This window comes from Crocodylus porosus, unplaced genomic scaffold (assembly GCF_001723895.1).
Source record: "Crocodylus porosus isolate Cpor-Errol unplaced genomic scaffold, CroPor_comp1, whole genome shotgun sequence".
Taxonomy (NCBI): Eukaryota; Metazoa; Chordata; order Crocodylia; family Crocodylidae; genus Crocodylus; species Crocodylus porosus.
In genome coordinates this window covers 12,938,822-12,952,277 of record NW_017728922.1, presented here as the reverse complement: position 1 = coordinate 12,952,277, position 13,456 = coordinate 12,938,822, and positions in this window count along the sequence as shown.

Here is a 13,456-nt window from a genome sequence, read left to right as displayed (position 1 = left end):
CTTCAGTGATCCCTGCAAAGCAGTGGCAGTCATGGTCCTTCATTTGTTTCAGGCTTAAATTCTCTCTGCTTGAGATATTGGTGTGACAATTCCTTCTGTTCACTCACTAAGCAGTTTCCTTTCTCCCTTGCTGTCAAGAAAATTTTTTGGTGGATAGTAAAATAATTTGGGTAGAAGACATCCAATCCAAACATTTCCTGTGGATAATTTAAGAATCAAATGACTGTGGGAAGAGGGTAATTTTTGTCCTCCTCAGAGAATTCACTGCAACAGATATTTTATTACCTGTACAGATCTAGTCATTACCCAGGTGAGCTGTAAAGTCACTGAGCTAATAACAGGGTCATTTAGTTGCAACAGTCCTGAGTCAGTTACCGGTAATAAGGCCTTCCTCAAGTTCTACTGAATCCAGGCCCAAATCAAATAAATGTTTGGGTGCCCAATAGTAACATGGCAAAAAATCACTCTCTTCTGGATGCGACAGGCCAGACAATTGTACCTCCACCTATGGGACACATACCTAGTCATGGGGATTCATTTATCCCTGGACCCCAGTTTGAAAGAGGAAATTAGTAATGGCATAAGTAGATATGTCCCATTCTGTGACAAAACCCTCTTTGCATGGTTCTCTGTGACTCACCAGGCACCCTATAACTGAACTGGCAACTAGTATGTGCCAGCAGGGTCCTGCTGCATGTAGTAAGAGAAAGAACTGTAGGAACTAGTGGTATCTCATGAAGGGATGCTGAGGAATGTTGTGAACCTGGGACCAGACCCTACAATGTTCCCATACCAGAACCCTTGGAAAAGCACAGTTAGGGAAGGAAATTGTTAGTAACCCCAGCCAATGTGAATAGCTACTGGGCTGAGTCAGGAGGCCAGGAGAATAGGAAGGACAGCAGGGAGGACACAAGCTCCTTACCTCCTCCAGGGCCACCAAGCAAGGCTGACTGTTCTTGTCAAAACAAAACCCAGAAGTAGCACAAGAAGTGGGGCCCTGAAAAACACCAGCCCTGGGTCCTGATTTAGAGGGGGTGCCAGAATGGCACCACCCTGGGGAGACTATGCAGCAACAGCCAGGATGGGCACACCATACTACAGAAGCAGCACCTAGAGGTTTGGAGTCCTCAGGGAAGGTAAGATGCCCAAGGTCAACCCTCCTCCTCCTGGTACTCAGCAGCATACTGCTGGTAGGATTTTGCCCCTGGCACAAAACTTGCTGGTTATATCTCTGAAACACTGAAACCCAGAATCAACTGGACAGCAGTTGAATCACTGTAACATCCATCTATTAGGGTAAGAGCTCAATCCCATCCCTTTGTGATGTGCAGATCTCCTTGCAGAACAGAACTAACTATTTATGCTATCCAGTGAAATAGCCTTACACCCAGAGCTGGTACCACCAGATGTTTTATGCTACAGGTACTGGCTCCTAGGTATGCTGTGTATCAATGAGCCAATCCACAGGTCTTGCGGTACAAACAAGGAGTAGTTATGTGTGTACTGGGCGCTTTGTACTTTGCACTGGCTCATTCATGTCAGTGCAGGTTGCCCTTGTGTGTTTCTAAAGTAACTAAGATCTACAGGGGTTCATCCAGCACCCATTAACATTACTAGAACATTACCAGCTGCAGCAAAAGCAAAATCTGGCTCATAATGCATGTGAAATCTAGGAAATAAAGCCCCCTGGGCCCTTGCTACCCTTGTATTCAGCAGTAGACCCAGATTATGACTTCCCTGTAGGCTGCTACATACCTGAATCCATGGATCAGCTAAAACACCAGAAGAGGCAACTGATAATGGGTTTTAAAGGTTACTCAGCTGGGTGGCTGTACTCTCCTCCCTCTGCTTCTTGCTTTTTGGTTTCCTAATTTCAGACTTTGAGAGAGCGAGAGAGGGAGGAAGAAATGTAAAAAAAAAAAGTGGTTTTAATTAACAGTGGCGGCTGGTGAATTTCTCTCTCATAATAAGCCATGTTTAAAACATTAGCCTCTAATTTATGAAAATGTAATGCAGTATAGAAGAGACATGGAAAATATTTTACAATTGCAAATATTGCTTGTTGAAAGCTACTGGCATCTCCATCAGAGGGGTTCCTGCCAGGGAAAGAGAGGCAGGTAGCCCTGGTCACTTTCCAACTCACATTGCAAAAACTACAGGGCTCATCAAGAACATAAGCAACATGTAGGACTGATGAAAGATACCAGACAGAGTCCTGAAGACTGATCGCTCTGTTGATCCACACCACAGGTACAGCAGGAAAACAGCTGCCTTCAATGCAGCCACCCATGGTGCCTGCCCCTGTGCCTCAATCCTGGCTTGCAAGAGCCCTGAAAGCCTAGTAGGTTTGAGAGGTGACCTTTTCCATCCTTGGTCTGAGATAGATGTTCAATGAGGACATTTGTGACTATTGTTGTGTTACCTGAATCAAAACTGAAATTCACCACACAAAGTACTCCATTAAATTACCCCCTAACCTCTTATTTATCTCATATATCCAACAGGAAGGAGCACCAGGAGGAAGGGCAAATAGCTAGGAAACCCACATATTTCCATGTAGAGGCTTTCACATACGGGGTAGCCTGAGGTGGTATCAGGCCTGGGAAAACATATAGCAGTAAGAAGGTGAGGCTGAAAAAAACCCAGATCTAAGTATAGGACAAATTCTGGAAATCCTGTGCAAATAAATAAGCCAGAACTAAGGGGAGAGGCTATTGCAACTTGGACTGACTTGGAGAGGGTAATTTTCCAGAGACTGGGCTCTTTTAGCACTTGAATCCAAGCACAGGAGTAATCCCATTCCCTTCAGTGGAATGGCTCACATGTTTGCAGTTGGTTGAACTGAAGTGTCTTGTAGCAGAACCTCCAGTAACAATTCTGATCTTCTCCCCACAAGGAGCTCCATTCACTCAGATTCATTGCAACACACATGGAAGGGTCTCCTGCTCCTAGAGCCAAGTGCTATGAAATGGGCAGACCACTCAAGAAAATCCAAGTCTGCCCATATGATCGTGCTGCTCTCAGGACTCTGGATCATTATACATAAACTGCTTGCAACATAACAACGTAAATTATCTGTTCAACACCCTTATTTAATTTGTTTGCATTGTGGCTTTAAGACTCAGCTCCTATCTGCAGAGGCACATGCACAGCTCTTTGTCTGTCTATGGTACTGATCTTGTCCCTTTTGCCATCATATCTCAATAATCTCAATCTTTGTGTTTATGCTCATCACATCTCTGGAAGTGCTATCCTCATATTTGACAAATGGTACTTAAAATGGAGAGAGGCTGCAGCTCAGCTCCTCAAAAGTACTTAGGCACCAAGTTTACTTCTTAGGTATTACTGATATCTTCAAAAGCCATCATGTTTCCATCTGTGGCCTTGTGCAAAGCCATAGATCTGGAGGTCCCGTGAGTAGGACCCACAGACATACTCCAGACATGCTTAAACCAGATGCAACCTGCAGGAAAGACAGCTAGCTGCACACATCCATGCATGCTGTGTGTACTCCCCATCCCCCAAAAAACTAGTGGGTAGGTAGCACTCACCTACGATGGGATATACTCACATTGAAATCACTGCTTGACAAGTACTTGAGGCCCTAACTCCCCCTCCCAGATCCATGCCCCAACAACTTGCTTGTTAGGTATCCTGGTCATGTTACCCCTAATTCTCCTATTTTAATTGTTCTACTTTGCACAAACAATGCCTATTCATTGGAGGAGTCTGCCACTCAAGCACCTACATGCCACCCTTTCTTCTGCATTTCACTGTGGGCTAGTTTAGGTGGCTCCTGCACATCCACCTCTTCTTACATGCCTAACTCTCCCCATGCATTGCATTGGGAATCAAAGTATCTCACTCAGTGATAAGGAATCCACTACACAACAGTATTCCTGCAAATTAGGCATTGCAGAGCTGAAGGCTTGAGGACCTTTGAAAAGCTGAACCTACAAAACCTGTCCAAGACCACGCCAAAGTCTGTAGCAGGGCTGAGACATGAAACCAGGTCTCTCAAGTCCCAGTTGGTGCCCTAACCACTGGATATTCTTCCTTGCTGCTGAGATAATTGGTTGCAAGCCTAGGATTTTGAACCTTTCTAGTGCTCAGAGATGTTTCAGACCTGAGTTTGCTCACTCCTACCTCTGAAGTGGGTACCTATCAGTCAAACTCTGCTTAAGACAACGGGAGCTTCTGCTTTAAGCTCAGCACAACATGGGCTAAGTCTTTTTCCATCGTAGCTCAGTATTATAGCATAATCTCTCTCCAAATGCCATGTATCCCAGAGACGTGCTTTCTGCTGACTAGAGTTGCACTCTCAGGATTTGTATTACTAACCAGACTCTCACTAAGAACAGAACATTACTCTGCACCTCCGGGAACAATCACTGTGGACAGACACTTGCAGAGCTGAATGAAGGGTAGTGGCACATGGCTGAGAGGACAGCGACACCTGCAGTTGTTCCACTGCTATTGGCTTGGTTGATTACATTCAGCTCCATACTACAGATAAATGAGCTGCATTATTAATAAAGCTAGATTATTACTATGTATAATATGGAAACACTCAGAAGCTGGGAATGAGGACTGGGACTCTGTGGTACTATGCATAGTGCCAACCCATGAAATGAAAAGGCAGTGCTGCCCCATTTGTCTTACCAATAGCAGAGACTATCGCATCTTTCTAATGGATGATGACCAGGCATCCTGGTTTAAAAAAAAACCAAAAAAAAAAAAAACCCACAAATTCTCCAATAGAACCCCCAAAATCCACATTTAAAATTAAAGGCTCTCCACAGCCCTCCCCAGCCCTGCTTGTTCCCTTTACTCCTGCAACAACAGCCCCCAAGCCCTACTCATGCCCCTCACTCCCCACCACAACCACCCTCTAAGCCAAACCGGTGCCCCTCACTTCCCTCCATAGCTCCTCATCTCTGCTTGTACCCCTCGCCCCCCACCCCTGCTGGAGGGGGCCCCTACTTGCCAGGGCTATGGGGACAGGGCCTGCAGCTCCGTGTCCCCAGTAGAAGGCAGCGGCTGCTATAGCAGGAGCATGGAGCCAGCTCTCCCACTGCTGCTGCCTGCTGTGTGTGGCCAACTCCTGGCTGCAGCATGCACTCCTAGGGGACAAGGGGGACCTGCGCCTCCCCAGATCTATGCAGGAGGCAGGGGCAGGGCAAGTGTGCATTGTGTGCGGCTTCCCTGAAGGGCAGATAGCACAACACTCTTAGTCCATGCACTGCTGACCAGGCAGAAATTGCGGGAAGCTGGCTGGGGGCTGAGGGAGCAGCAAGGTGTTGGGAAAAGCTGCACATGGAGTGCTCAACCGGCTGGCAGTGCATGGACCCAAAGCGGTGTGCTACTGGCCTAAGCGGTCTCTGCTCTTTCCTGTGAAGCTTCCCTGAAGGGCCAATACTGCACCACTCCGGGTCCACGCGCTGCTGGCTAGGCAGGCACTCCATGTCTTTCCCAACACCTCCCTGCTCCCACAGCCCCAGTCAGCTTCCTGCAGGAGTGCCCACCCAGCTAGTGGTGCATGGACTCAGAGCAGCACACTGTCAGCCCTTCAGGGAAGCCGCACATGGAGATGCAAAGCCTGCTTGGGCCAATAATGTGCCACTCACGGTCCACGTGCTGCCAGCCAGGTGGCCACTTCATGCCTTTCTCTAATACCTCCCTGCTCCCTCAGCCCCCAGCCAGCTCAGTCCCCAGCCAGCTTCCCCCTCAGCCCTGCCAGTGCCTCCCAGCTTTGACCCACAGCCCCCTAAAAGCCCCACTTTCCTTTCTAGAGCCTGTGAGGTAAGTGAGCCTGAGCCAAGCTTTGGGTGATTGAGAGCTTCAGGCCCTGCCCTTCCTCTTCTCCCTCCCTGTCCAAACAGGGCTGTGGGTTTCCTGCCCTTTTTGCATTTAGCTCTTGCGGGCTGGAACTCTGTCTGCCTGCAGATCTCTTTGAAAAAGCAGGAAATCCATGGGTTTCTCTGCTAACGGGTAAAATCTGTTTTTTCTCTGATAAAATTGGGAAATCCATGGTTTTCTCTGTTTTTCCATGAGGAATAGAAAACCCGGATCCCTGATGATAACCCAAGCTGCCAAGTTTGGCTCTAAATCCAAACATGCCCAAAGTTCCAAGGTGTTGGGCTTCAAACCCTTCTCTATTAATTCATTCTCATCAACAAATGCCACTTTGTAGTGTAGGTGACTAAGGTGGCTGATGGGGTAATCTAGCTAACTAGCTATATACAGCAGGCCTGCAGTAGGGCCTGAGTGTCAATATATGTCCATGCTAACCCAAATAGGTGTACTGTATATAATAGAAAGAATAAGGGAAGCTAAGGCCTAGGGTTGGACCTCTGCACAGAGGCAAACTCCCTCCTCAGGGCTCACCCAGGATGAGGTAGGACAAATACAGCTAAATTTGTCCTCTTCACCCTGCAAATGCAGATCAGATATAGTGTAGCTGACAGCTGATATACATGCATGATACCAATGGAACTAGAGCATAACTCAACTCTTTCTGGTTATAGAGCAGGTTCCTACCCCAAGCCCAAAGAAAGAACTGTGCCTGCCCTGACACAGGTTGGATTTTACTATGGCTTTCCTAAGGCAACAACATGATAGTGTTACCCCTTGGCCAAGCTGTGGTAAGCTTTGGAACCTCACAGTAGATCAGTTTCCATTGCTGGCAAGAGACTGATGGCACAGTGTCAGACAGTGGTGATGTGCTCATTTACGCTCCCTGTTGGGCCCTATTACTCTGATCAGCAACAGACCCCTGGGTCTGTTCAGTTGGGTGCAGAAGGAAGGAGAAGAGGCTGACTGGGTACATGCGCAGACTGTCAGCACACTTGTGCCACCTGCAATGTATCTGAGGCAGCGGAGGCTGAGAAGCAACAGCAGGGGTAGCAGCAGCTGATCCCCCAAAAGTTAAGTGGGGCAGGAGACAGTGCAGCTGCAGAGAATCTGGAGAGGAAGCTCTCAGATCCCTCTTTACTGAGCCGGGCAGGGAGCCGCACTCCCGAGCCGCACACAAACAGGCGCGCTCTGTAAGGGTGTACCAGCGCTTGCGCCGGCATTTGCTGGGAGGAAAAGACAGCCAGGTCTGACCACTCGTGTACGTTCCTGGCTGTATTACAGGACCTTCACCTTATCCAGGAAGTGCACAGACCTACTAGGGGTAACGCCTTACTGGACCTGGTCCTGGTTCTGGCCACAGGGGATGACCTGTTGAGGGGACTGCAGGTCCTTGACCACCTGGGCAATAGCAATCATCACTTGCTGGATTTCACTATCCAACGCACGGCGTCAAGGGCTCATACCAAGGCTAAAGCCCTTGACTTCAGAAGGGCCAACTTCAATGAGCTTAGGAGACTAGTGGGGGAGACATTGAGAGCTCAGAAGTTAGAGGAGATGGGAGTTCACAAGGGATGGTCGTACCTTAAGGGGGAGATCCTCCAGGCCCAAAGGATAACAGTCCCTGAGAGAAGCAAGGGAGTTAAGAGTGCTGAGAAACCCTCTTGGCTCAGCAAGGGCATTCAGCAATGTCTGAGGACTAAAAGGGGGTGTACAACCAGTGGAAGGGAGGAGCTATCACCAAGGAGGAGTATTCCTCCTCGGCCCATGAGTGTAGGAGGGCTATTGGGAAGGCCAAGGCAGAGATGGAACTCAGACTAGCATCCAGGATTAAGGACAACAAAAAGTCCTTTTTTTTAAGTACATTGGGAGCACAAAGAGGGCACCAGGAAATTTAGGGCTCCTGCAAGATGCAAATGGTAATCTTGTGGCTATGGCAGATAAGAAAGCTGATATTTTTAAGTTTCTTTGCCTCCATTTTCTTGAACAGGGACTGGAACATCCCACCTACCAGTGGTAGGGACAATCTCGGGGATAGCTCTCTGTCAGGCCTTCAGTCAGTGCAGATGTAGTTAGGGATCTTCTGGAAGGGCTAGATATTTTTAAATCTGTAGGTCCAGATGCCCTTCACCCAAGGGTATTGAGAGAGCTGGCAGGGGTCACCATGGAGCCCTTGACCCAGCTGTATGAGCATTCGTGGTCATCTGGCCAAGTGTTGGGGGATTGGAAACCAGCTAATGTAGTCCCAATTTTCAAGAGAGGGAGGAAGGAGGACCCAAGTAACTATAGGTCTGTAAGCCTTACTTCGGTGTTTGGGAAGATCTTGGAGCACATCTGTGGGGAGCCTGCAGAGGAGATCATGCTCAGGGCAATCAGCATAGGTTCATCAAAAGCAGGTCCTGCCTGACCAACCTGATTGCCTTTTATAACCAAGTAAATAATCCTTGGATGATGGTGTCACTGTGGACATAGTCTTTCTAGACTTTAAGAAGGCCCTTGACACTGTCTCTCACCCCATCCACATCAATAAATTAAGTGACTGTGGCATTGATGCCTGCACAGTTGGATGGGTAAAAAATTGGCTGATGGGGCACACCCAGAGAGTAGTGATGGATGGGTTGTACTCAGCCTGGCAAGATGTGAGCAGTGGGTTGCCCAGGGCTTGGTCCTCGGGCCCAGACTGTTTAACATCTTCATCAGCAACTTCGATGACGGGGTGGAAAGCACACTGTCCAAGTTTGCCGGTGACACTAAGATGTGAGGTGAGGTGGACACACTTGAAGGGAGAGAGAGAGGCTGCAAATAGATTTAGACAGACTACAAAAGTGGGCAGACGAGAATAGGAGGGGGTTCAATGTAGACAAATGCATGGTGCTATACCTTGGGAGAAGGAATCTACAGTATACATACAGGCTGGGGAGTTCCCTCCTTGAAAGCATAGAGGCGGAAAGGGATCTTGGAGTCATTATTGACTCCAGGATGAACATGAGCCACCAATGCCAGACTGCAGCCAGCAAGGCCAGCCATACCTTGTCATGCATCCAAAGGTGCATCTCAAACCGGTCCAGAGAGGTGATACTCCCCCTCTATGCGACACTGGTCAGACCGCAGTTGCAGTACTGCATGCAGTACTGTATCCAGTACTGGGCACCGCACTTCAAAAGGGATGTGGCCAGCCTAGGAGAGTTCAGAGGAAGGCCACCTATTTGGTGAGAGAACAGCAGGACAGGCCCTATGAGGAGAAACTGAGGGACCTGAACCTGTTCAGCCTCAGCAAGAGCCACCTGGTGGCTGCCTACAAATTCATCAGGGGAGATCAACAGCAAATAGGTATAGCCCTTTTCTCCCCAGCACCACCTGGGGTGACAAGGAATAATGGTAATAAGATGATGGAGAATATGTTTAGGTTAGAGATAAGACAATATTTTACAGTTAGGGTGGCCAAAATCTGGAACCAACTTCCCAGGGAAGTGGTCCTTGCCTCTACCTTAGGCAAATTCAAGAGGAGGTTGGATGATCACCTGTCTGGGTCTTGTGAACCCAGCACTCATTCCTGCCTGTGGCAGGGGATCAGGCTATTTGATCCGTTCAGGTCCCTCCTGACTCTAGCTACTATAAAACTATGACCCATGTGGCTGCACCCACAGAGCTCAGGAGAATCCAGACTCCATCACTGTGAGCATCCACTAGGAGCAGCTGCCTTCATCACTGCCCATGCTCTCAGCTGTTGCAGGATCTTCCCTTCCTGCCAATTTCCTGCTAAATCTAAATCCAGAAGAATAGCAAGAGATACAGCACTCTGCCCTCTGCCGGTCTACTGCTCTGCAGTTCAATCATAACACCAATATACACCATATGGCAGACAGGAAAAACAGAAGCCATCCTAATACTTTCTTTAAAAAAAAAATATATATCAGAGAGAGGCACTGAATATTCTGTAAAAGGGATGATGACAAAAACAACTTTTTTGCTGCCTTCACTAAGATAACCCCTGCCTATATGATCAACCTGATGCATCTTTCCAGTTTACCACAGGCAACTGTCATGAAAAGGACTGTTTATTTTTTTAACACATGCAGCCATCCAGCAACAGAGTATTTGATTTTAGAGTGACTGAGAATGAAGCTAGTGTCAAATCAAGATGCAAGAAGCATAAAGCAAAATCCTGGATTTGGCTCAATAGTCAAGGGTGGGAATACACTGCCATGGCTGGGATACTAGTGCACATTGGTATGTCTTGTAATCATGTGGACTAGGTAATCTAGGCCCTTAACTGAAGGTTTTGTGGACCCATGACCAATAAAGCTAGTAAATTAAAACATCTTAATTTCATGAATCTACTGTTTTTTAATACCAGGAGAACCCCAGTAACCAGGAACATGATTTGATGGGCAAGGATGAGCAATATCTGAATGTCTCTTCTGGGCCCTTCACTACATCAGTCCATCTGGCTAACGGAATTTGTCTCTATTCATTAGACAAATAACAAATGCCCTGTGACTCTCCTTCCAGTCCTCTAGACCAGTGGTTTTCAAACTTTTTTCTACAAGGACTCATTTGTAAATATCAATGGCCAGTCCCACCCCAGTGCCCTCCACCCCCAGGTTCCAGCCCCCCAGTACATGGGGCAGGGTGTGGGTGTGAGAGGCAGGGGCCTCAAGCAGCCCCTTGCAGGCTGAAACTCTGCCAGCCTGCAAGGGAAAAAGCCAGTTTCCTACATTTTTTTCCTTTAAAGACAAATCTATTTTTAAAGTTTGTGGATCTGTTTTTAAAATGTCTTTGCAATCCTTTCATATATTTATGCAACCCACTTTTGGGTCATGACCCACAGGTTGAGAAATGTTGTTCTAGACATCACCTCTATCATTGTTCCTTTTCTGGGCACAAAAGGACATCAGCAAAGTTTCTGTTTATTAAACAAACAGCATCAAATTGAGTCTTTTTGTTTTGGAAAATCATGTTTTGGCCCAGAGACCTGGATCTCACTTGAGACATGCTGTGTTTGCAGTCACTCAAGTCAGGCAATTGGAGACCCTTTAGCAATTATAAAATATAGCCAGCAGCCAAGTTGCTTGTTTCCAGCAAAATAGATACAAATGTTTCAGTTGCAACAAATTTAGTGCATCTACCAAAAAAAAGAAAAGAAAGAGAGGAGTGCTCTGTTTAAGCAAGATTAATATACATTAAAGGGAAAAAAGCTTATTGTGGATGTATATTTGGCTCATAGAATGGCTTACGCTTAACCATTTAGGAATAATAAACCTTAAAAGCAGGTAGATTAAATCAAGAGATTGTGTATTTGATCGCTTTTTGTTTTTCTGTCCAGAAGTTTGTTGGAATGGTGCAGGATTGCCTCCCAGTGCTCAAATACAATATTGCATTTGATGGCATTAGCTAATTTAATCCTTTTAAATACTGTTAACAAACTGTATTTCCATGGTTCCTTCACTAGTGTGTACACTGCAAATCTAGTAAGTGCATGTGTGGGAGGTGAAAAGGAAAACAAAGGAAAATTTTTTTGAAGCATTTCTACTGTATAGGAACCCATGTGCCAAATTCTCTAAGCCTTAGGCCACAGGCAGATGCTAATTTAATGGCTTAATGGAGTCTGATCTCTGATTCCAATACATATGCATAGTAGAACTCACAGTTGTTGGGATTGAGGATAAAATGCATCAGATCCTAGTCATGCAACTGCCAGCACAAGGAGTCTGGCACTGGGGACTGATCCCCAATGCTCCAGCTTCCTACAGTGTCCTTTCAAATTCCAGGTGCATATGGAGCCTGGGATGGCGCCTTATGTGCAGCAAGCAGCAAGTTGAAAGCCACCCACAGTGCAGCTCACAATATGGCTCCCCCATATGCAGGTTGAGAGCTGCTGGGTGGAGCCAATCGGCTCCCCTACCCAGTGAGTTTAACCCTACATTATGGGTTTACTTGTATGGCTGCTTGGTGCTAGGCTACTTGTCAAGGGGAACCCCTCAGCTCCCAAGTATGCATTCAATTTAAATCATCATACAAATAAACCAAAAAGAAGTTCCAGGTTGAATGCCCACATTAAACATGGAACGTTTTTGTGCCTGGTTATTGCACAATAAATTCATTGAACATATGACATGTAACCCTAAATTGCATGATAAATATCATGTTCACCAGGAACTGAGACCGGAATCATGTTTTATTGACTTTTCATTGAAATGCGAGTTCCCAAGGCCCAGATCCTCAAAACCATTTAGGAGCCTTGACCTAGATCCAAAAAGTTATTTAAATACCTAAATTCCACCCAGGTTCAACACTGCAATACTGAAGAGTTGCCTGGCCCCAGAGGGACCAGAACTCTAGACATGCTTCAACTAAGGACAGCAAAAGTCCCAGGTGCTTGAAATTCTACTTTTGTGCACACCCAGAAACACCTTGTTCTTGACAGGGCTGAGCAGGTTGGTGCTTAGTTCACATGCAAGTCCCATCAGGATCCACAAATTAGGCATTTCTCTGCCAATCTTGTGGAGAGGTTCAATACACTAGGCATTCTGAAAGCACAGAATTCTAAAGCTATTGGATAATACCCACCCTGATGCAGTGAAGTGGGTACCCTAACCACAATAGAGTCGTTACAATTTTCCCTGTGCTCAATTATTTCTTCTGCAGTGCAGACTGCTCTTTTTCCTGTTCACCTTAGGAGAGCCTGTAGCTGAATAATGCATTCTCTAGAGAGGGGGGAGATGTGGGTGTAAATCACTGCAGGCAAAGGCAGAAGTTAAACTCAGGTCCTCGCATCCTGAGTGGGTAGGTCTAACTATTGAGAAAGAAGGGGGCACCAGCACTTAAGGGAACACCTGCTCATTGTTTGAAACAGCATAAATACCTACACTCAGGTTCTGGGCTGTGGATCCTGAGTGGAATGTGGCATCTCCTGCCCTGAAGAAGTTGCATAAGCCTCAGAGCATGATAAGATTTAAAATTTAGCCCTGTTATTGGCTAGGTTGGGCAGCTCTTTGTTGAGTGGGATGAGTTTTGTGGATTCCATACTGAGACAACTGACTCTCCCAACACACTGTACAAAAAGCCTAGGTCCCCACCACAGGAATCTGTATTTTATTGTAGGTCCAAGTCCCCAGAATTAGTGCCTTTAGTAAATAAGTTCATTCTTGCATCTAGCCCCCAGGTTCCCCACAAAGGACATGGGGTAGTCCAAAGCTTTACCCTGGGATCCTCCAAAGCCAGCCAGCTAGATGGAGAGCTGCCTAAGCCAGCTACACTCCAAGTATTTCCTTTGGGGACTATGGGAGAAGAAGGGAGAGAGGTGCAACTTAAGCTGCGCCTCTCAGGGGCTTAAGGTGCCTTACTGTGGGCAATATGAAAACATTTACCTCCAATTGGAATTCAGAAAATAAAAACTTTTCCAAGTAAGGATGGTCTCACCCTCCCCATTTAATAGAGCTGGGGTCAAAGCAGAAGGTGGTATAGTATGAGCGCCTTTTATGTAATAACTCATTGCTCCCAGAATGTGGGAGAGCTGGGTTCATTTCCCTCCTCTGTGCAAGGTGATGTGAACCATTTTGCAGGTGAAAGCTCTCTCTACCACAGGTCTGAACAGAGCTCT